The sequence below is a fragment of the Eucalyptus grandis genome, chromosome 8 (assembly GCF_016545825.1).
Source record: "Eucalyptus grandis isolate ANBG69807.140 chromosome 8, ASM1654582v1, whole genome shotgun sequence".
NCBI classification, from domain to species: Eukaryota; Viridiplantae; Streptophyta; class Magnoliopsida; order Myrtales; family Myrtaceae; genus Eucalyptus; species Eucalyptus grandis.
Window position 1 is genome coordinate 20,282,256 of NC_052619.1, and position 24,874 is coordinate 20,307,129.

Below are 24,874 nucleotides of genomic sequence, written 5' to 3' on the forward strand. Positions count from 1 at the left end.
GGAGCTTACGGTTTTGCTTTTGTTGGTGCCTAGGGAGAGCCAAATTGTATGTTCGAAATATGATTAATTAATAAAGTGACTACTTTAGGACAAGTTGACACTGAATTCTTTCCATTCGAATACATGAGACCTCTCCGTATCTACAAATTGGACCATATATGGAGTTAACTATCATGCTAACAAAGGGAATCAGAACACAATAATATTTGCCTCGGATTATATTTCCCAAGAAAGGTGCGAACTAGGAGTTAACTCGCAATTTGATTACTAATGTAATTATCACCACTCAAGAGACATCTTTAATGGCAAAAACCGATATCAACGGCCTTAGAAACTCAATCAATTCCATCAATCTTGCACATTTAATAACCCACATTTTGTGATACAATCTCCCTCTTCCAACCTCCACCAAACTATTTTTACATCTCATGATGCAGCAAAAGATACTTCAATCAAAGTCCACTATAAAAAATAAAAATAAAAATAGAGTTCCCTACTTAATGCTAAATACAATAACTAATATTTTCAGCAATAGAACTATTTTGTGACCTTTAAGATGAAGGCATTATTGAACAACATATTGCTCTAAGTTGCATAGCATCCCTCGATGAAACTAAGTTGATGTCATTATTGTTACGTCAATCACGAAACAATGTTCTGATACCATGAGCACAACACTTCGAGGCAAATTGACAGGTAAATGCATAACAAGCCGTGAACGAGCAAAAAAGGTGGGTTATGATAGTTTTTCCTAATTGATCATAGATAAAGATCTTGTAGAGGCTGCCACTTAATAAAGTACAAGCGATCAGCAAAATGTATACTCCGTGTCAGAAAGATGCTTTAAATTCTCATGAAATAATCCATTTCGCTACGGGCAAACACAATCAGATGAAATCTATTAGTCGGCACTCTGTTGTCATGCCCTTTGTGAGGTTCCTAGTGTATCCTCTTTTGACAGTGAGATGATATGCCAACAATTGCACCTCAAACGTTAAAAATTATCTCATGCTTGATGAATTAGCAAAATCTAGTAAAATGGAACGGGCTATTAAAAAGGAAGAACAAGAATGTGAAAAATACTCTATAAGCAATGAAAAAAGAAACAAATGATAACAGCAAAATGTTACAATCAATAAAATTTATTTCTTTTGTTTTTGTTGAGACTTAAAAATGCTCTCTTTTAGAACTAAATGCCAAATCATAGGGAGAATTTTGGAACTCCTAATGCAAAAACAAACACCGACAGCATAAGACAGATCAAGGAAACAGAAAGCTAGATGCTCCCATCCAGCTCCACCTATCTACATCATAGTTTCCTCTTCAGCAAATTGTAACGCATTCAGTAGGGTAGGAAAAAAGACGCTGCATCTTGGCAAGCATAGAAAACTATTGGAAGCACTTTGTACCTGCACAGGAACTATGTTGACTAGAGGCTAAAGACCATCCTGAGGAACTTCAATGACTCTACATGCTCCACCAAGAGACAGCTGTAGCATCCCCCCTCGAGCACAAGACAATTAGGCATCCTTTGCGGGCATGGAATTGCTGAATAACCGATTGTCGCTTGCTGTTAACATTGACAACTTTAGCTTTAGAACAAATGAAATATTACGGATGCGAGTAAACTTGTACGACAAAAGGTAACTTGGAGCAAGCATCATAAGTAAAAATCACCACAATGGGAAGACTCTCATCCCCTAGGGCCAGAGGACCATGTTTCATTTCACTAGCAAGTATTCCTTCACTGTGCATCAATGCCACTTCCTTTACTATTGAAGAACCTTCCAAAGCTGTAGCATAGTCATATCCTCTGCCAAACATGAGAAGTGACTGCTCTGCAATCAATAGCTTAGCAAGATCTTTCATTTCCTAGTCACAAGCTTCAGCACCTCTCTTTGTCTACAAGATATTGGCAAAGGATTTAATGCTTCATACAAAAAATTCTCTCAACATAAGTTTAGATGAAAAGGCATATACGACTTAGAAGTTCAGAAATTGTTAAGATGAAATAGGAAGTGACTGACACTTGAAAGGTCAAAAAGACAATGAATTATTGCATTCTTTTTTGGTTGTACTCAGAAGCTTTCCGCTTAGTATTGCCAGAATTTTGGTGTGGCTTAATACACTTCAATAGTTGAATGAATCTGTCTATTTATTATGTTGTAGCTACGTGTTGGAGGATGCAGCAGATTGGGACTGAAGGCAAGAGGGAGCCAATTTTGAAAAGATGAAGAGAGAGAGTCTTCTTCATTGACAAGAATGAGACCCAAGATTTTGAAATATTAGAGAGAATTTTCAGATTTGTCCTGGTGGGACATGGCTCCATGCGTCACTCACCGATTGGAGAAGGATTATGTTGATGTGGTGGAGTGCGGCCGTGTCCTCAATTGCGAGATCGCAAGGTGAGGCAGGAGGCTAATGTGGGGCTAAGTGGTTGGCTGCCTCTATGGTTCTATGAAACAAAACATGTGAATAGTACTATTAAGAACTCACATTATATTGTTGGGAATCTGAGTGAATTAGAGAAACCATGCCACAATTCTTTCACAAAGGCCACCTTATCTACTCCAACTTTTGATTTTTTTTTTTTTTTTTTTTTTTTTTTGCTTTTGAACCTGACACGTGATTCTACAAGCATAAGAAAAGAGGAAGAGATTCAATGGATCATATCTGCCCATTTTTTAGCTTGAAGAGGCTAAGCTGTATTATCGAAGCTCTGGGAAAGAACCTCATGGAGCCAAACCCTTTGAGCCCATGGAAAACACAACTAAGATAAGAACACAAGCCACCTAAGGACCAAGATCCAAAACAAGTTAATAACAGTGTCGTTAGCAAAATGAGTTCAAGGCAAGAAGTAATTACTCGCCAGGGCCAGGGCTGACAAAGTCCTTGAAAGTGTGGATATTGCTATCCCACACCACAAGATTCAACTCCCTAAGCCCTTTAATGAGTGTGGACACAAACTACTCTTGCAATGTGGGGTTCTTATCGTCAGTTTGCACGGCAAATCAAATCAAAACCAAGATGTACATTCACACAATTTTCCCAATTATCTCAACACCAGAAACTTCACCCATCAAACCCCTAATAACAAAACCCCATATCCAGAGGTAAACAGGGGAAAAGGTAATTGCGCAAATATTTGGCATTCAATTTAGAATTATCGGCACAAGTCCTGGTGCAAAACTTGGGGCTCCTGGATGCGACGATGGATACGGAGGCAGAGGCGGAGGCAATGCGCTTGAGAATGCAACGGATTGGGAGCGAAGGTGAGAGAGAGTGAATTTTGAAAAGAAGAGAAAAGAGAGTCTTCTTTGTTGACGAGGGGGAAACCCACAATTTTGAAATATCAAGAGGGCATAATGCCATAAAAACTTCCAACTTTAACATTAGTCTCAATTTTATTTCAAATTTTTTTAAGATCATAAAATAAACCTCCAACTTTTGATCTAGAAACTCTTTTTTGTTCCATAAAAAAGCACCAACTTTAGATTCAGTCATAATTCTATCCTAAATTTTTTTCTGTCTTATAAAAGACCCTAAACTTTTACTTAAATCTCATATCTACCAACATTAACCCTCCATCCAAAATCGTCCTTAGTGATGGGGCTTTTTTCACATTATTAGTCTAGATTTTTTTCCCAAATTTCATATCCAAAAAATATTTCTTTTTTAGATGAGTTTCCAGACCAACCCAAATGGTGTTTTATTAGATTCAATATTTGGATAAAAACTGTAGTAATTAGGATGCATTTGATTGGAGGAAAGTATTTTTCAAGAATTGATTTTCCAGACTTTCACTCATTTGGTTCATGGAAAATAACTAGTAAACCGAAAATACTTTCTGGTCAATGAAAACACCAATGCATAAATTTAGGAAAGTAAATTTCTAAACTAAAAGAGATGAAAACACTTTCTAGAAGTGCTCATCTCAAAAATTTTAATATTATATATATATTTTTTTCATTTTCCTTCTTTCTCTTTGGTTGGCGAAGGTTGGCAACGATCACGAGCAAGCTTGTACCTCACCGGCCTGCACCTATGGCCATTAATTGTCTATCACTGGGTCGCCAAAGCCCGGCGACAAGTAGAGGAGAAGAAAAAAAAAATTATAAAGTCAAAATTTTTTTCCGTGAGTTGAAATCTTTTTTTAAAATGAGATCTAAACACCAAAAAAAAAAAAAAAAATTGATCACATATAACTAAACAAATAAAAACTATCTACTTTCTTGAAATGATTTCCCAGAAAGAGTTTTATCATGAAATTTTGCCAGAAACAAATGCACCTCTTGGGTTGCTTTCTTCATTTGTTCTTACTTTTAAGAGAGTCTTCATTCCATCTTGAGGGGATCTTTGATTTTGGGCTCAATCTTTAATCTTTCATGGTTGGGAGTCTTTAATCTCTTGAGATCAAACAACTCACACTTGAGACTCTCGTGCTCAAGACACTTAACTTATGACCCTTGAATAGCTCACGCAAGAGTTTTCCATCTCTTGGATGTAATAATAAAAAATAATAAATTGAGACATGTGGTTAATGGGGTCAGATTTATAAGACAAAAAAAGTTTGGGAGAAAATTAAGAGTAGACCTAAAGTCGAGAGTTTTTAAGGGTTTGTTTATTTTGTTGATAACATTTTTCGAGAAAATATTTTTCTCATTTTCTGATAATTTGATTCATTTAGGAAAATGAGTCACGAGAAATGTCTTTTTAGTCAATGGAAAATGTTTTTCTACTAAAACTTAAATTCAAGAAAATAATTTTCTCTTTGAAAGAATAGGAAAACATTTTTCAAAATATAGTTAGGTATTGATGCTTCGACCCAACACCGTATGCTTAAGCATGGAAACCACAATATTCCCGGGTCCCGGTGTTCGGGGATCAAGTCTCGAGGCCAAGGCCGAACCCCGGTGCCTATACTTGATGCTCTAGCACCTGAGCTTAGGTCATACAAGCTATGCTCAAGGCACCAATGCTTAAGCTCCATCCAGACCCTTAGGGTCTGGTTCGCAAAGGCTGTGTATGGATATTTGGCTCTAGGGCTTGAGTCCTTGTTATGAAACATTTTCTCTTATAAAAATATTTTTTTCTTTTTTTTTCCTTTTCTTCTTCCTCAACTGTTCACGGGTGATGATCAACAAGCTCAGGGCTTTTGCATGAGCCTCGAACTGACTTGTGGCTTGTCATTGGCCCCACGGCAACCTCCAAGGAAGAAGAAAAAAGGAATAAAAGAAAAAATTATTAAGAAAAATGGTTAATACCACAAAAAAAAAAAAAAAAAAAAAAAAAATCAAAACTAGTGCACATGTGACAAATCCCCAAACTTATTTTTTGATCGAAAAAGCTCTAAATTAGTAAATTTGTAATAAATTTATCTTCCATTAATTTTCGTTAAATTTTGCTGTTAAATTATTGAATTAGATAACACGTGACAATTGATAGGTATATCGGTTTACGATTTTACCATCCGGTTGTCATATGAGTACTAGTTTTGGGATTTTCGTGATATTAATTCAATTTAATAGAAACTAACGGAGGATAAATTTATTATAAATATGCAATTTTGAGGTTTTTCTTTTTTTGGCAAAATTTATCATAGATATATTAATTTGGAGTTTTTGATAATCCAAAAATTAGTTTGTGATAAATCTATTATAAATGTAATAGTTTGGGGTTTTTGTGAAATATCCTCAAAAAAATTTTATTGATAATTTTCCCCATTAGATTTTACAGAAAATACTTTTAGGTTTTTTTCCTAGTTTCAGTCAAATACTAGAAAATAAAGTCATTTTTCTAAAAAAATGACTTTCTAGAAAATATTTTTGAGAAATTGTATATTTTTGCGAAATAAATGGATTCTTATATGACAAAAAAAAAGTTTATGGAAGAATTGGTAACGAAACTGAAGTTGGAGGTTTTTTATGGAACAAAAAAAAAAAAAAAAAAAAAAGGATAGATTTAAGAGTGAACCTAAAATAGGAGGGTTTTTTACGGTATTAAGCTTATTAGAGAAAATTTTCAGATGTGTCTTGGCGGGATGTGGCTCCACGTTTCACCCACCAAGTGGAGAGGGATTATGTTGACGTGGAGCGGGGCCACGCCCTCAATCACGTAATCGGAAGGCGAGGCGAAAGTGCCAAGGCGAAGTCACCCGCTAAGTCGCTCGCGAAAGAGTCACGAAGTCGCTCGTTAGGAGAAAGTCGCTCCCAAACGGGAAGTCGCACGCAAGTCAGCACGCATAAATCGCTCGCAAAGGAGAGCCGCACGCTTAGTCGCAGGCCACATCGCTCGCAAATGGGAAGTCACACGCTGAGTGGCTCGCAAAAAGTCGGAAGTCAGCAAGGCGAAGTCGACAATCAGTCTCGTGTAAACCGGTGGGAAGCTTCTTCCCAGACCGACAAATGCCACAATGGACGAACCGACTTTTTCTTCAACTATAAAACGGCGAGATCTGCTTCTACTCTAGCCATTATTTTCTCTGATAATTTCGATAATCATCCTCTACATAGGACTACGAGATCCTCCAGAAGCCGACCCCAATGCCGATCGGCGGTCATCCCCCAGCAAACATCCGAGGTTTCCCTGCCTTCACCACCCTCCATGCCATTCTCGCTTTTCTTGTTTCTGTGCTGGTCAACCTCGTCCAGGTGAAATTCCAAGGGAAACCCGCATCCCCATTCGACACCCACACTTTTGCCACCTCTCTTGCTGTCTTCAGTCTTCTGTTCTATTGCTCATTGGCCCTCGTTGCTCACCTGTCGTTGGCTCCTGACTGTTGTGCCCGAGCGCTCCCCATCCTCATGATGCTCGCAGCGTCGCTCTCGGTAGCTTCCCTTGCATCGTTGTTGCTCCCGGGACCCTTTCACTGTTTCCCCTATCTCTTGTTATTTGTGTTGTTTTATGTGGTCCTCTTGCATCGTCTCGCTCGAAACCTTCACATGTGGGTTCAATGCAAGATTGTATCTATTTTTGTCCCCAGGTTCCGTTCTTGGCGACTACATGGTGTGAGGGCAGTCCCGCCGCCTTTGCCTCGTACCAACATGGACGTGCGCTCTGCACCAGAATTGGGAATTGGTGCGTGTTGACACGGCCACAGATGTGCTAGGGGGGTGCCCACGACTAGCACAACCCCAGAAAAGATAACACGACTAGTGAAGAAACATGACAACGTTGCGTTTGACAACCAATAACAGCAATGGCAAGAGCTTATGGTTTTGCTTTTTCAGAGTCGCATTGTATTTTCGAAATACAATTAGTTGTTAGAATAGACAGCTTTGGAGAAAGTTGACATTGAAATTCTTTCCAATTGAATACTCTGCGTACCTGCAAATTGGACCATATCGTGGACTAAATATCACCCTTAAAAAGGAAACCAAAACACGGTACATGTTGCCTCGAACTTTTTCCCAAGAATGGCATGAGCCGGGAGTTAACTAGCAGTTTGATGACTGACGCAATAGTCACCACTCGAGAGACATCTTTAAAGGCAAAAACCAGTCTCAACGAAAAAAGCAAATCGTGTCTTAGATACTCGATCGATTCCATCAATCTTGCACCTTTAATAACACATTTTTTGTTTTGCCGCCTACTCTCTTTTCCTAAATAAGGATACAATTTTCCTCTTCCAACCTCCACCAGCCTCCTTTTACATTTCATTATGCAGCAAAAGATACTTCAATCAAAGTCCACCATAGAAAAATTGGAGTTTCCTACTAAATGCTAAATACGATGACTAACATTTTCAGCAATATAACTTTTCATGACCTTCCAGATGAAGGTATTAATGAAACAATATATTGCTCTAAGTTGCATAGCATCCCAAATGAAATTAAGTTGTAGTTGCTATTGTTTGTTATGTCAATCATGACACCATGTTCAGGTACCATGAGTATGACACTTTGAGGGAGATTGACACGTAAATGCATAATAAGCCTGCGAACGTGCAAAAAAGTGGGTTATGACAGTTTTCCCTAATTGATCATAAACAAAAATTTTGTAGAGATTGCCATTTAATGAAGTACAAGTGATCCATAGAATGTATACTCTATCTCAGAAAGATGCTTTACATTCTCATGACATAATCCATTTTGTGGAAAACATATTTTGGGAAATACTTCTCAATTTTTTTTTTAAGGTTTCCATCAAATACCAAAAAATAAAGTCATTTTCCTGTAAAATGACTTTCTAAATGGTATATTTCTAAATGGCCCCGTCCTCAACAAGGCGAGTTAGGAAAATATAAGGAAATATTGCATGAGACTGACCTTGCACGGCATCGCTCGGCCAATATTTTCTCCACGTAAGTGCCAAGGCAAAGGCGCAAAAGTAAGTCGCTCGCAAATGGGAAGTCTTCGACCAAAACTCAAAACATGGGAAGACGCAAGGCCAAGGACGACGACCCATATCGTGGTAAACTGCTGAAGTGCTGGGAAGCTTCTCAGATCCGCCTGTGCGGTACGACCACCCGACCTCTTTTCCAACTATAATAACCCCCAAGATCTGTTCCTACTCTAGCCATCTCTCTGATTGTGTCCATAATCTTCGACATAGGACTCCGGGATTCTAGGAGCCTAATCCGCCATCATCCCCTCGCAAACGTCTGAGGTTCCCCCATCTTCACTCCCCTCCACGCCATTCTCGCCTTTCTCGTTTCCGCGCTGCTCAACCTCCTCCAGCTGAAATACCAAGAGAGATCGGCATCCCCAATTGACACCCACCCTTTCCACATCTTCCTTGCCGTCTTTTGTAATGTGTTGTACGGCGCATTGGCACTCGTTACTCTTCTGTCGTTGGCTTCCGATTCTTGTGCCCGAGCATCTCCCATCCTCACGATGCTCGCGCTTTGCTCTCCGTGGCTTCCCTTGCAGCTTTGTTGGTCCCGGGCCCCTTTCGCTGTTTCCACTATCTTTTGTTATTTGTGTTGCTTTCCATGGTCCTCTTGTATCATCTCGCTCGAAACCTTCTTATGTGGGTATCTGTGCATGTCGCTGTGTTTCGTTCTTGCTGCCTACATGGTGGAAGAGCCCAGCCTCTCTTGCCTGTTGCGGTCATGGATGTGCGCTCTGCGCCGGAAGTGGGAATTGCTTGGGGATTGGCCCGTCTTGACACGGCCGCAGATATCCCTCGGGATGCCCACAGCTAGCACAATTCTGGAAAAGATAATACAACTAGGGAAGAAACATGACAACGTTGCCTTCGACAACCAATAACAGCGACGGTAGGAGCTTTGGGTTTTGTCTCTGTTGGTATCTTCTGAAAGTCGCATTGAATTTTCCACACATGACTAATTGACAGAATGGACTAGTTTTGCAGCAAGTTGACATTGAAATTCTTTCTATTTGAATACATGAGGCCTCTCCTTACAAAATCATACTGAAAAAGGAAATCAGACCATTATACAATTAACCTTGGACTATTTCCTAAGAAAGGTATGAACTGGAAGTTAACTAGCGGTTTGACGATCGATGCGACAATTACCACTTGAGAGACTTCAAAACGCAAAAAACTGATCTCCGCAAAAGAAGCAAATCTTGATCGATTCCATTAAAATCTGTCACCTTTAATGACACACATTTTGGTTGTACCGCCTGCTCTTTTTTCCCCAAAAAGGATACAATATCCCTCTTCCAACCTTTACCTGACTCCTTTGATATCTCGTGACGTAGGAAAAGATGCTTCAATCAAAGGTCCACCATAAAAAAATGGAGTTCCCACTAAATGCTAAAAAAGATAACTAATATTTTCAGCAATAGAACTTTTTCTTGACCTTTAAGATGAAGGCATTAATGAACAACGTATTGCTCTAAGTCTCATAGCATCACCGATGAAACTAAGTTGTAGTCGTCATTGTTATGTTAATAACAAAACAATGTTCAGGTACCATGAGTATGAAACTTTGAGGCAGATCAAAAAGTAAATACATAACAAGCCACAAATGCACAAAAAAGGTGGGTTGCAACATTTTTTCCTAATTGATCATAAAGAAATATCTTGCAGGGGTTGCCATTCAATAAAGTACAAGTGTTTAGCATAATGCATATTCTGTATCAGAAAGATGCTTTACATTCTCATGACATAATTCATTTCATTGCCGAGTTAACACAATTAGAAGAAATCTATTGGTGGGCTTCTACTTTGTTGTCGCACTCTTTAAGAGGTTGCTGGGCTAGTCGACATTGTATCCTCTTAGGATCGTGAGATGATACATCAACAACTACCCCCCAAATGTTAAAAATCATTTCATGTCCGACAAATTAGCAAAATCTACTAAAATGAAATAGGCTATTTGAAAGGAAGAACAGGAATGTGAAAGTACTCTATGAGCAATGAGTAAACAAACAAATAAAAACAGCCTAATGTTATGGCTCAAGCAATAAAAATGATTTCTTTTGCTTTTGTCGAGATTTTAAAAAATACTCTCTTTTAGAACTAAACGCCAAATCCCCGAGAGAATTTTAGAACTCATAATGCAAAAACAAACACCGAGAACATAAAACAAATCAAGGAAACAGAAAGCTAGATGCTCCCATCCAGCTCCACCTCATCTACATCATAGCTTCATCTTCAACAAGTTATAATGCATTCAGTAGAGTGGAAAATAAGATGTTGCATCTTGGCAAGCATAGAAAACTATTGGAAGTACCCTGTACCTGCAAAGGAACTATATTGACCATAGGCTAAAGACAGTCCTCCACTTGAGGAACTTCAATGACTCTACATGCTCCACCAAGAGACACAGCTGCCACATCCCCCCTCGAGCACTTGACAATTAGGCATCCTTTGCGGGCATGGAGTTGCTGAATAACTGATTGTTGCTTGATGTTCAACATTGACACCTTCAGCTTCAGAACAAATAGAGATTTCACAGATGCGAGTAAACCTATGCGACAAAAGCTAACCTGAAGCAAGCATCAAGAGTAGCAATCACTACAATGGGAAGACTCTCATCCACTAGAGCCAAAGGACCATCTTTCATTTCACCAGCAAGTATTCCTTCACTGTGCATCAATGCTACTCCTTTACTTTTAAAGAATCTTCCAAAGCTGTAGGACAATTGTATCCTCTGCCAATTTGCCAAACATGAGAAGTGACTGCTCTGCAATGAGTAACTTGCAAGATCTTTCATTTCCTGATCAAGCTTCAGCACCTATCTAATTTTGTCTACTCTTAACAAGGGATTTAATGTTTCATACAAACAATTTATCAACATGAGTTTAGACACAAAAGTCACATCCAACTGAAGTCCATAAATTGTTAAGGTGAGATAGGAAGTGACACATATTTGGAAGGTCAAAAAGACAATCAATTATTGTGAGAAAGTGTATGTGCCGACAAAATGCTTATCCAAAGCGAATATTGAAAGCTGTCCGCAATGCTCAGTTTGGGCTCAAAACGGCAAATCATCAATGTACGGATCATAGTTATCAGCCCTCGGTTAAGGTGATAGGCGTAGCTCATAAGATGGAAAGGAACTGCAAGTTGAATTACATGAGGATTCGCGTAAATTGTCTAAGAGCGCAAGGAGAAGGCGACGCCAAGCTGAGGTCAAGTTATCAAGCTCGGGGCTCATAGGTTGTGGGATAATAACCCCCAAGTCTAAGGTTAAAAACCAAGTAGTATAATTTTAACGAGACCATCACTAAACCAAGGTAGGAGGATTCTGGTCTTAGAGCTTTATATTGAATTGGGACCCTCTTTGGAGCTGCAGATATACGGATGTTAAGTGTTGCATCTTAAGGAAGATGCTTAGATTTTTGTGAGGCATCTGAATTCTTTCATCTTTTAGAGATATGTACCTTGAAATTGGATTTTGGTCAGGTGGGAAGTTGTTTAGGGGTGACTGGCACTATCTATCATGTCATCCCGGTGGTGAACAGCCATTGTGTTATTTTGTGATTAACCTTCTAGACATCTCATTTCGTCAAATCATATCACATATAATAATCATGTTATCTCAGGGATGAATAGTCATTGTGTTATTTTGTGATTAATCTTCTGGATGAAATAATATATTCACTAGTAGTTAGTCAATCTTGGTCCAATAGTCCTTTGGGTGATGGTCTGTTTTTCACATATAGAATGTTGAATGCAAAATTTTTCTCAAGAACTTTATCCCCTATTACCCCTTTATCGGATAAGTTTGACATTACTTAACGGAAATAGTTTTCTTGAACAAATGCGTGGCTTAATGAGGACTACAAGAGCAATTTTCTCTTTCAAAATGTTAAATAAAAAGCTTATTTATTTAATGCATGTGTGTTGCCTATCATTGTTGAGCTGACTGTCAAGCTTATTTATTTAATGCATGTGTGTTGCCTATCATTGTTGAGCTGACTGTCACCATATATATCATGTCAAGCTGGGTGAAATCCTGTAGAGAGAAATCAATTGGTGGGCTTGAAGTCAAAGAGGAAGACAAAATCAATCTGAATTTCTAGTTTTGTGCTACTAAAAAATGTGTTTCGATTGAGTCATTGTTTTTAAGAATTTTGCAGAGGATGATTATTTGATAAGCCATTACTTTTCCTTTCCACTCCATTAAAGGATCATATTGTTTATTCGCATGGTTATAACTAAAGCTTTCACCATGATCGAGGTAAAATATCAAGCGGAACCCAAGATTCTATTTCACGGTCTACCACCTAAGTTGCCATCTTCTGTCTTCTGTTCTATTGCAGATTGGCACATGTTGCTCATCTATCATTGACCCCCGCTTGTTGTGCCCGAGTTTCATCCTCGTGATGCTCACTGCTTTGCTCTTAGTGGCTTCCTCTTACTTGGTTGTTGCTCCAAGGCCCATTTCACTCCTTCCCGCATTTCTTGTTACCCATATGGCTTTCCGTAGTGCTCTTGCCTGGTCTCGCTCAAAAACTTTACACGTCGATTCAACACAAGATTGTACTTTTGTCTCTCAGTGTGTCCAGTTCTCGCCGGCTACACGGTGGAAGGGCGCGCCCACTTTTGCCTCTTACGGTCATGGATGTGCGCTCTGTACCAGAATAGGCAATCGGCCCATGTTGACACGACCGCAAAATGTCCCAACGGGTGCTGGCAACTCGCACATCCTGAAAAGGGAAACATTACCTGGGAAGAAACATATATACAGCGAGTTAGATAACTAATAACAGCACATTTTGGATCTTATGGCTTTGCTTTTGTTGGTTTATATAGTGAAGAGTAGCATTGTATCTTGTAACTTGGCTGATTAATAGAATGGACTTAGGTGATAAAAAGTCAAAAGTGAGACCACGAACAACTGCTCTGGAGGGAGTTGACATTGAATTATTTTCATTTGAATCCAAGAGGCCTCGTAATCACCACTCGAAAAAGCGAAATCAGGTCTCAGATGATCGATTGATTCAATCAATCTTGCACTTGTAATGACCCACTTCTTTGTTCCCCCACCTACTCTTTTTTCTGCATGCGCGATGCAGCCTCTCTCTTCCGACCTCACCCAGACTCCTTTTTACATTCTACGATCCAGCGAAGGATAACTTAAACGAAAAAATATATCATAAAAAAAGGAGTTTACAACTTTGATAGATAACTAAAATGTCGGCAATAGAAAATTTTCATGACCTGTAGGATAAAGGCATTAATGAATTAAAATATTGCTCTGAGAATTGTGCCGTCTTGGATGACACTAATCCTAGTCATTCTTGCCATGTCAATCATGTAACAATGTTCAGGTACCATGATTACGTCTTCAAGAGATTAATTGGTAAGTGCATAACAAGCTGTGAATGAGCAAAAAGGTAGATTATGATTAAGACATGAGCATGAAAACAGGGCATTTGGATCTCGGTCGGTGGTGGATTCTAGGTGTCGCTGGCCTTTACTCAGAAGTCTACGGAGCATGGGATGAGCATTGGGGACAGCTTGAGAACTGTCATAGTGAAAAAAAAAAAAAAAAAAAAAGAGGCTGCTCGGAACAACAAAAATGGTGAGTTGAAACTAGGGGATGTTGTTTAGCCTCGCCACTGGCCGTCAACGGTGGGGAAGAGATTGGTGGTGACATTTCTCCCGAGACCTGGTTGGCGGGCAAACAAAAATGATGACTGCATCGTGGTTGAGTTTGTGCGGTGAAGAAGATGAATAGTGATAGGGAGAGCAAGCGTGAAAACGAAGAAAGAAGAAAAGGCCACAAAACGCTGTGTTTTAAGAAAGTAATAAAAAAAAAACCACATTAATCAACTCCACAAGTATCATGATTTATTGTACTTTTTCGGAGTTCTATGATTGAATTGCATTTTTCAAAAAAATTATAAAAATTTTGGTGTAGTTATCTCTTATTTTTAAGCATTCCAGAAAGAATCATGATTTCATAAGGCTGTAATTATTCCTTCAACTATACTTTGAAGGACTGTGACTTGTTTATTCGCACCATATTGACTAAAGCTTTCACCTTTGATTGGAGAGGAAAATGATCATCCATACAACTCCCTTTGTGTTGTTTATATTGTGACTATGACGTAATTGTCATCAAGTCTCTCGCGTGATGGCAACTAATCAGATTCACCTCTCAATTGTTCTGTACAAAACCCGAAAAAGGGTCAGGGACTCAGCAGCTAGCTTCTGCAACAAGTCAGCTCTTCAGTATGCTCTGCTTTTCAACATGCATCAGAGAGTTAGCCAGTAAAGAAACGGACCAAAGTAACGGTTTTGTCAAGAAATGGCTTCCGTTCTATTGCACTTTTGTTTTCGTTCTATCTAATAGAGGTTAAGTGACATGATTAAAAGGACTGAGATGCTTTCAAAGCCTAAGCAAGTTAGTAATATAGGTACGGGTGAACAATATACGGGTGTCCATTGTTCAGTAGAAGGTGACCATATAAGAAGTGCACCCGTTCTAGAAGATGGACATACTGTGAACGGGATTGCTCAAGTATGCATTTTGCATGTGACCTTGGTGGCACCTAGTTATCTTTTGTCTAAAGTGAAAAATGGGAGAGGAAATTGTAAAAAGCTCCTGCAATTTTTCTGCAAGTGAAGTGCAGAGAATAAACAAATCCTATCACTGGGAAGAGAGATCATCCCCCTCTTCCACCTCCATCGATTTCCCAGCTTTGTGGAACATCCTCTCAACTTGAAAAACGATTTTTATCGCCTGTAACCAGGAGGGCGACCATAAACAATATTTCATGATTAGCCAATTTTGAGACAAGGAGGAGAGGCGAAGGAGAGATTTTCGAGCCTGCAAGCAGCAAGTAACAATGGCTGAACTGCCATCGCGCACTGAATCTAGGAATTGAGGTGGGCCCTTGTAGATTCAGATCTGCTGGCATAAGCCTCGACCAATAATATCTGTCCAAGGCCCACCGGTAAATTTCATAACACCCGTCTTATTCCATTTTTATTCGGGCGAATGGGGAGGGGGTTCTAAGACCAGCTTCCGAGCTGCCCAGCCAAAACTTTCGTTTTCTCCGGAGGTTCTTTTTAAAATTCTTGTATATTAATCAATGTCGACTTGGAATCTTGCATTTTGGAGGCACTCAACTCTTTTGGCTCATTGGAGGGTCTGCTTCGTTGTCTCCATAAAGAAATAAATACGTGGCGACCATCCAGCGCTCTATAAAGTAGAAAAGCTAGACAACTTTCGTTTGTCCTCCGATGTGTGAAGCAGAAAATGAACGTAAGAGTTTCGTGGACATGACATGAAAGTCATAGTATGCTATCTTACGTGTGATGTCCCCACCCCCGTTGCATTCATTGCAAGACGACAGTTTGAGTATTAGGTCACCCTCCTTTGGTCCAGCCTCGTCAAACTTCCGAAAAGTGGCGACACAAATATAGAATAGATCGACACTCTACTAGTGCAGTGCTCAACCACTCACATTATAAAAAGCAAGATTTGCTCCCACTCTAATGCATTAGTATTTTCCCTGTTCTACTAGCCCATCTTTCTATCCGATTACTTTGATATCATCTTGTACATAGGATATTAATCCTATGGGACAAAAGATCATTTCAGGATGTTAATCCTATTGGAGAAAATTTTCGGATCAGTTTCGGCGAGGCGAGCTTCACGTGTGAGAGTTGCATTGTATCTTGTAACACAATTGACTAATAGAATGAACTCAGGTAACAACATGTCAAAGTGAGAGACCATAAACAACTACTTTGGAGGGAGTTGACATGAAGATCTTTCCATTCATATACACAAGTCCCCACAGTGCCTACGGAGCGGAATGTTTCCATGGAGGAATACATGCTAATATGCCCATTTGGTCGATTCAACAGACAGTACAAGTAACCTCAAGAGTATTTCCCGAGAAAGGTATGAACCATGTGGAATTCACTAACAGTTTGATGAAAATCGTCACTCGAGAGACATTTTTACATCAAAAACCGATCTGAGTGAAAAAGCAACATCATGTCTCAGAAACTCGATTGATTCCATCAATTTTGCACCTTTAATAAGTACTTTTTTGTTCCCACCCCGGCTCTTTTTCTAGAATAAGGATGCATTTTTCCTCTTCCCTTCACCAGACTCCTTTCGCATCTTATGATACAGCAAAAGATACTTCAAACAAAGTCCACCATAAAAAAGGAGTCTCCGAATATGGTATTACTCGAGGATAGCCGCACCCTCAAGAATGCTAATTATGATAACTACAATGTCGGCAATAACCATTTTCATGACCTTGAAAATAAAGGCACTAATGAACTATATATTGTCTCTAATTTGCATGGCATCCAAGATAAGACTAAAATGTAGTCATTCTTGCTATGTCAATTATAAAAAACAATGATCGGGTACCATGATTATGACTTCAAGGTATAGATTAATAGGTGAATGCATAACAAGCCATGAATGCGCACAAAGTTGGGTTATGACAATTTTTCCTAATTGATTAGAAAGGTACAAGTATTTGCGAATCAATGTGATCAATAGAATCTAAACTCTCTGCTGCAAAAACGCTTTATTTTTCATGACAGAATACATTTCGCTGCTAGATAAACACAATTAGAAGAAATCTATTAGTGGGCTTGTACTCTGTTGTCACACTCTTTGCGAGTTTCCTAGGCTTGATACACCAACGACTGCAGCGCAAAAGTTAAAAATCTTCTCATGTTCAACGAATCAACAAAATCAACTAAAATGAAACAGACTATCAGAAAAGAGGAAACAATAATATTAAGGTACTTTATAAGACCAAAATAGTTCGAACAGCATAATGACAAGGATCAATCAATAATATTGGTTATGTTTGTGCTAGCTGAGACATAAAAAAGAAATCTCTTTAAGAACTAAACCCCAAATTATAGAGAGAATTTTGGAACCCTTAATCCAAAAACACACACCAAGAGCATAAAACAAATCAAGGAAACAGAAAACTAGATGCTCCCTTCCAGCTCCACCTAATCTACATCATAGCTTCGTATTCAACAAGATATGACACATTCAGTACAACATGAAAAAAAAATGTTGCATCTTGGCAAGCATAAAGAGATTTTCTCTTGATAGATAAGCATAAAGAGACTATTGTAAGTACCCTGTACCTGCAAAGCATCTGTATTGACTACAGGCTCAGGACAATCCTCCAACTAAGGAACTTTAATGACTCTACATGCTCCGCCAAGAGACACAGCGGCAGCATTTCCCCTTGAGCACATGACAATCAGGCGTCATTTACAGGCACGAAGTTGTTGAATAATTGATTGCTGCTTGTTGTTTACATTGACACACTCGGTTCTAGACCAAATAGAGATTATTGGGATGCAAGTTAACATATACCGCAAAAGCCAACCTGAAGCAAGCAACATAAATAGTAATCACAACAATAGGCAGACTCTCATCCACTAGAGCCAGAAGACCATGTTTCATCTCACTAGCAAGTATTCCTTCACTGTGCATTAATACCACTTCCTTTACTATAAAAGAATATTCCAAAGCTGTAGCATAGTTGTATCCTCTGCCAAACATGAGCAGTGACTGCTCTGCAATCAGTAGCTTAGCAAGATCTTTTATTTCCTGGTCAAGCTTTAGTACCTCTCTAACTTTGTCTACAAGATAATAGTAAAGGATTTCATGCTTCACACAAAAATTCTCTCAACATAAGTTTAGATGAAAAGGTGGATATAACTTAGAAGTTCAGAAATTGTTAAGGTGAGATAGGAAGTGATACATACTAGAAAGGTAAAAAAAACAATCAATTAGTGCATTCTCTATTAGTTGTACTCATAAGCTTTCCCCGTAGGGTTTGCCATAATTTGATGTGGCTTAACACACTTCAATAGTTGAATGAATCTGTCTATTTTATTATGCTGTAGTGACGCACCGAAGAATTCGGCGGATTGGGAGTAAAGGGGGGGAAGAGAGAGAGAGAGAGAGAGAGAGAGAGAGAGAGAGAGAGTCTTCTTCATTGACAAGAGGGAGACCCGAAATTTTGAAATATTAGAGAGAATTTTCAAATCTATCCCTATAGGACATGGGTCCCATGTGTCACTGAGTGGAGAGGAATTATGCTGATGTGGTGGAGATTGCAAGGTGAGGTGGGAGGCTAAGGATGCGTTTAGTTACATTTTTGAAATCGGGAGGAATTTTGTTCATAACTTTTTTTTTCTATTTTTAATTTCTTAGATAAGTTTCTGAATAGAATAATGCATTTAATAATTATACAAAAATTTTATTCATGGAATAGAAAAAGGACATAAATGCGTTTGGTACAACTCTAGAATTTCTATTCCCATTTTTTTCATTTAATTATAAAAAAGTTAGTGGAAATTTAACAATTCATTTTTAAATAAAACTAGACTTTTGTAAGGATTTAATTGATCCAAATATTCTAAGATGGCATTAGAAAATCCAATGTAACAGTTAGTTAAAGATGAATGGTTGGAAATGACAGCAAAGAGTTCTATAGTTTATACCTCACAATATGAGAATGTTAACTGTAAATTTTTGGGCATTATAATAAACAGGTGCATAAATCTTAAAAACCTCAAGTTTTTTTGAGATTGGTCTATAAAATCAAATATACATACTGTTATCAGGTGTTGAACATGGCCCACTTATCTAATATCTATCCATAATCCCACACCGATTTTGTAGATCAATCTTAATAAATCTATTAGTATTATCTAACCGTGCCATCACTAAAATGAGGAGTTCGGGTAATGGGTCCCCCTCTCTCCAAACGAGAGAGAGAGAGAGAGAGAGAGAGAGAGAGAGGAAGGTGGGGTGGGGGAAGTTGGGGGGGGGGTGGTGGGGACTCCAAACTTTGTCCCTATGTTATTGAATGGTTCCAAAAGTTCAAATCTAGAAAGAGAAGCCGGATGGCGACCGGCGCGTCCCCACCACGTGTCGCCGCCTCCTGCTTGGTGGCTCGCGACAAATATCTGTCCCGAGGCGCGACAGATATTTGTCGCGAGCCACCAAGTAGGAGGCGGCGACACGTGCGCCCCCGGGGTCAACCCTGTCCAGGCGTCGAGCCAAAGGGTGGGAGCTTTGAACTTTTTTTTTTTTTTCTCGTGGCGTATTTTCTCCTTTGTTAATACGGACAAAGGGGAACCCGCTAGAAAACAAAAGATTAGGAGGGAAGCAAATAACGGTCGGACCACCGACACGTGCCGATTCCCACTGACTTGTCCGTGGGACACCATTATAAATGTCAAGGGGGTGGTGGGGACTCCAAACTTTGTCCCTATGTTATTGAATGGTTCCAAAAGTTCAAATCTAGAAAGAGAAGCGGGATGGCGACCGGCGCGTCCCCCCACCAATCAGAGAAAACAATCCAATAGCCTCCCAGAAAGGAATAGATTCTCTCTCTCCGGATAGATATTTTTCGCGCCTCGGGACAGATATTTGTCGCGAGCCACCAAGCAGGAGGCGGCGACACGTGCGCCCCCGGGGTCAACCCTGTCCAGGCGTCGAGCCAAAGGGTGGGAGCTTTGAACTTTTTTTTTTTTTCTCGTGGCGTATTTTCTCCTTTGTTAATACGGACAAAGGGAACCCGCTAGAAAACAAAAGATTAGGAGGGAAGCAAATAACGGTCGGACCACCGACACGTGCCGATTCCCACTGACTTGTCCGTGGGACACCATTATAAATGTCAAGGGGGGGGTGGTGGGGACTCCAAACTTTGTCCCTATGTTATTGAATGGTTCCAAAAGTTCAAATCTAGAAAGAGAAGCGGGATGGCGACCGGCGCGTCCCCCCACCAATCAGAGAAAACAATCCAATAGCCTCCCAGAAAGGAATAGATTCTCTCTCTCCGGACAGATATTTGTCGCGCCTCCGGACAGATATTTGTCGCGAGCCACCAAGCAGGAGGCGGCGACACGTGCGCCCCCGGGGTCAACCCTGTCCAGGCGTCGAGCCAAAGGGTGGGAGCTTTGAACTTTTTTTTTTTCTCGTGGCGTTTTTCTCCTTTGTTAATACGGACAAAGGGGAACCCGCTAGAAAACAAAAGATTAGGAGGGAAGCAAATAACGGTCAGACCACCAACACGTGCCGATTCCCACTGACTTGTCCGTGGGACACCATTATAAATGTCAACGTTTTCCTTATCTTTTCCTCTCTCCTCTTGGGGTCGCTCGACCTTTTGACCATTTTTAATTGCAAGAAAAAGAGCAAACGTTGCTCAGCAGAATGGGCGATGACAGAACAACTGAGGATGGAGTCAATTTTTGGTGCACTTATTTGTACAAACTCGTCAAACCTTCAAGGAAATGACATCGAAAATTCATGGAGCATAGACTTATTTGCTATGAACACAAGACAAATGATAATGCAAAATACTTATTCAAAGCCATCTATTTTTCTATTAAAATAGAACTATAGATGATTTGAAAGATGTCTCTAATATTATCTTAAAGGAAGAATACCAGAGTCACCAAGCTCTTGCGACCTAATATTGTCTCTAAAAGAAAACAACATTCAAAAGTCCATATAGTAAGGCCTTAAAAGCTTATTCAACTTTGAATCCAATTTTCATCAAACAATTTCATATTTTTTATGCTAAACTAATTCTAAACTAGAATTAACTCTAAAATTTGGTAAAACTACTCAAAATCTAATTTCTAACTTTTTCCCTAAATTTATGATTTTTTTTATTCTGAAAAATGGGGACTTGGATTAGGTCGGGAAATTGGACCTTGTGTTGATTGTGTAAAAACAAGCATTAGGTTACGTTGAGCTTGTTTTTCAAAAATAGCCTTATTTCTCTTTTTATTCTCAAGAAAAAGAAGTGAGTTTTACTTACTTCTTGTTTCGTTCCAAATCTATTCGGCTACTAATCTATTCGGGAAATAAAAAAAATTTGCTAACGTTACCAAATGGATTTTTGTTCCTTTCCTGTTTCTAAGAACAAAATAATAGAAAAATAGAAATATAGAATGATTATCAAACAAACCTTAAGTGTTTGGCAGCCTATATCTTCTATTAAACCAAACGAGTGAATATGTGCTACCAATAACTCATATTATATTGTTGTAACCTGAGTGAATTAGAATAACCACACCACAATTCTTACACAAAGGTCATCTTATGTACTCAATCTTTTGACTCTTTTTTTTTTTTTTTTTGCTTTTGAATCTGATACATAATTCCACATGCATAAGAAAAGAGGAATAGATCCAATGGATTGTCCCCGCCCGATTTAGTTTGAAGAGGCTAGGCTGTATTGTCAAAGCTTTGAGAAAGAATCTTATGGAGCCAAACCCTTGAAGACTCCCCAATTTAACGGGCATATAGCTTAGAGATTTTCGTGGTATTAACCAAATTTAATGAAAACTAATTGAGGATAAATTTATCATAAATGTATCAATTTGAAGTTTTTGTAGTAAAAAAATTAGTTGGTAGTAAAAAAAATTAGTTCGTGATAAGTTTATCATAGGTGTACCATTTTGGAGTTTTTCGTGGAATATCCTAAGAAAATGAAATTTTTTATAATTTTTCCCATCATATTCCTATAAAATGATTTGTAGAATATGTTTTTCAGAAGTATCTCTCTCTGTGTATGGAATTTGGATAAAATTGGGAGCGAACCTAAATATTCTTGCTAAAATGACTATAGGATAAAATTGGTAGCGAACTTTATTTTTAGGATATTAAACCTGTTAGAGAAAATTTTCACATCCGTGTGTGGCTTCACCGTTCACATGACCACCCCCACCGAGTGGACACTCGAGAGGGATTATACGCTATTGCTGACGTCGAGCATGGCCACGTCGTCGATCGCAAGATCGCAAGGCAACGTGGAAGTGCCGAGAAGAAGTCGCTCGAGTCAAAACGGTCGTCGCCCGCTGACTAAGCATTACTATAATATTTTGGCGAAATTTACTGGAAACTTACCGAAAGCGAATCCTTTGGGGAAATTACTCAGTTGCTATACTCGTGGAAGACTGCCATTGTCTTCAAATTCCACTATAAAACCCCAAGATATGCTTCCCACTCTAGCCATCCCTTTCTCCGACCATTTCCATAATCATCCTCTACATAGGACTACAGATCCTCTATGAGCCGACCCCAATGCCGACCGACCACCGTCCCCACACAAACGTCCGAGGTTTCCCTGGCCTCACTTCCCTCCACGCCATTCTCGCCTTCACTGTTTCTGCGCTTCTCAACTTCGTTGAGGTGAAATATCAAGGGAAACCTGAGTCTCCATTCGAGACCCACCCCTTCACCACCTCCCTTGCTGTCTACTGCGTTCTGTTCTATTTCGCACTGGCGATCGCAGCTCATCTGTCGTTGGGTCCTGCTTGCTGTGCCCCGGCGTTCCGCATCCTCATGATGCTCACCGCCACGCTCTCGGTGGCCTCCCTTGCATCGTTGTTGGTCCCGGTTCCCTTTCGCTCTTTCCCCTATCTCTTGCTATTCGTGTTGCTTGCCGGGCCTCTCGCCCGAATCCTTTACGTGTGGATCCAGAACAAGATTAAATCTATCTTTGAGGTCGTGTTCCGTTCTTGCCGTCTACACGCTGAAAGGGCAGCCCTGCAGCTCTTGCCTCTTTGCCATGCTGGACGTGCGCTCCGTGCAGGAACTGGGAATCGGTCCAGGTCGACACGGCCGCAGATGTCCTACGGGGGTCTCCACCGCTAGCACACCCCTGGAAAATGAAACACGAGCTGGGAAGAAACCTAACAATCGTTATCAGCACGGTAGGAGCTTAGCGCTGTGCTTTTGCGATGTTCACCTGTTAATATAGTTGGAAAAAGTGAAAATATTTTCCTGATAGGAGTACGATGAGTTTTCCTTTGTTTAATAATATACGATTGCACATGGTTTTTGATGTTTGGATTCCATTGGAAAATACTTTATCTCAAACAAACAAAAAATTAAATAATATTTATTTTTTCTCTTTTTTTCTTTTTTCTTCTCTCCCATCGGCCTCTCCACCTCACCCATCGCTCCTTCCTCCTGTCCACCGCCACCGCCGCGATCTCCGACGACCTTGCCTCCCTCTACGCCGGCTCCGTCCACCGAAGCTTGGCCGACCTCAAAGCATAGGCAGGGCCGGCCCAAACAAGGACGAACTTGCAATTGCACTGGAAGAAGGCGTAGGTGTGCTGAACAGAGAAGCAGCAGGGCTTCCCGACGAGGCAAGCAATGGCGAAGAGGAACTTGACGCGAATGGCGACGGACCAGAGCTCGTGGCAGGCTGAGCCATTCTGAAGGGCGATGATCCTCCGGACGCGGCCGGTGACAGCGTACCGAAGAGCGGCAGCGAAGGGGAAGGGGCGAAAGAGAAGGAGAGGGGAGGAGGAGCTAGGTTTACGGCAGGTAAGGACAGCAAAGAGAAGAGAAGAGAAGAGAAAAGAATAATAAGTACAAATTCAAAATAAAATTTTGATTTTTTTGAAAAATTATTTTATAAGAATAAAATTTTCATTAACCTAGCACCCTAAGACTAGGAAAAACATTTTTGAAAACGTTTCGGTTCTTTCAAAAGGGAAATCGTTTTCTTGAATTTAAGTTAAATGACTCATTTTCTTAAGTGAACCAAATATCTAAAAATGAGGAAGATATCTTCCTAAAAATATTTTTCACAAAACAAATGCATCTCAACTAATAGAATGGACTGCTTTGTAGCAAGTTGACATCGAAGTTCTTTTCATTTGAATACATGAGGCCTCTTTGTGTCTACAAATCGGACCATATTATAAAGTAACATATCATGTCAACTTTACAATTTACCTCAAACTAACAACCGATGTGACAATCAACACTCAAGAGATGTGCTTAACATAAAAAATTAATTTTAATGAAAGAAGCAAATCACGTGTTAGATACTCAATCAATTACTTCAATCTTGCACTTTTAATGACACTTTTTTTTATATACCACCTGCTTTCGTTTCCTGAATAAGGATACAATCTTCCTCTTCCAACCTCCATCTTGAAATAATGTTCAGGTGACACTTCGAGGTAGATTGACATGTAAATGCATAACAAGCCATAAATGCGCAAGAAGGTAGATTACGACAGTTATTCCTAATTGATCATAAATAAAGATCTTGCAGGGACTGCCATTCAATAAAGTACAAATGATCAACAAAATGCATATTCTTGTGTCCAAAGGATGCTTTACATTCTCATGGCATAATCCATTGCGCTACTGAGTATACACAATCAGAAGGAATTTGTTAGTGGGCTTCTACTTTGTTTTCACACTCTGTGCAAGGCTCTTGGTCAAGTCAACATTGTATCCTCTTAGGAACTTGAGATGATATGCTGACAATTAAACCCCAAATGTTAAAAAATATCTCATGTCTAACGAATTAATTGAAACCGGCTATTTGAAAGGAAGAATGGGAATGTGGAAATATTCTATAATCAATGAATAAATAAACAATAAAAACAGCAAAATTTTGACCTACTCCTATAGAACGAAGGTCGAAAAGATTGAAAAAAAGTCAATCATTCA

At 39.5% G+C, this 24,874-nt stretch overlaps 1 pseudogene; it reads right to left on the minus strand.

Moving 5' to 3' along the window:
• Positions 1–10,132: 10,132 nt before the first annotated feature.
• LOC104416613 overlaps positions 10,133–24,874 on the minus strand; it is a 103,509-nt pseudogene continuing 88,767 nt past the window's right edge.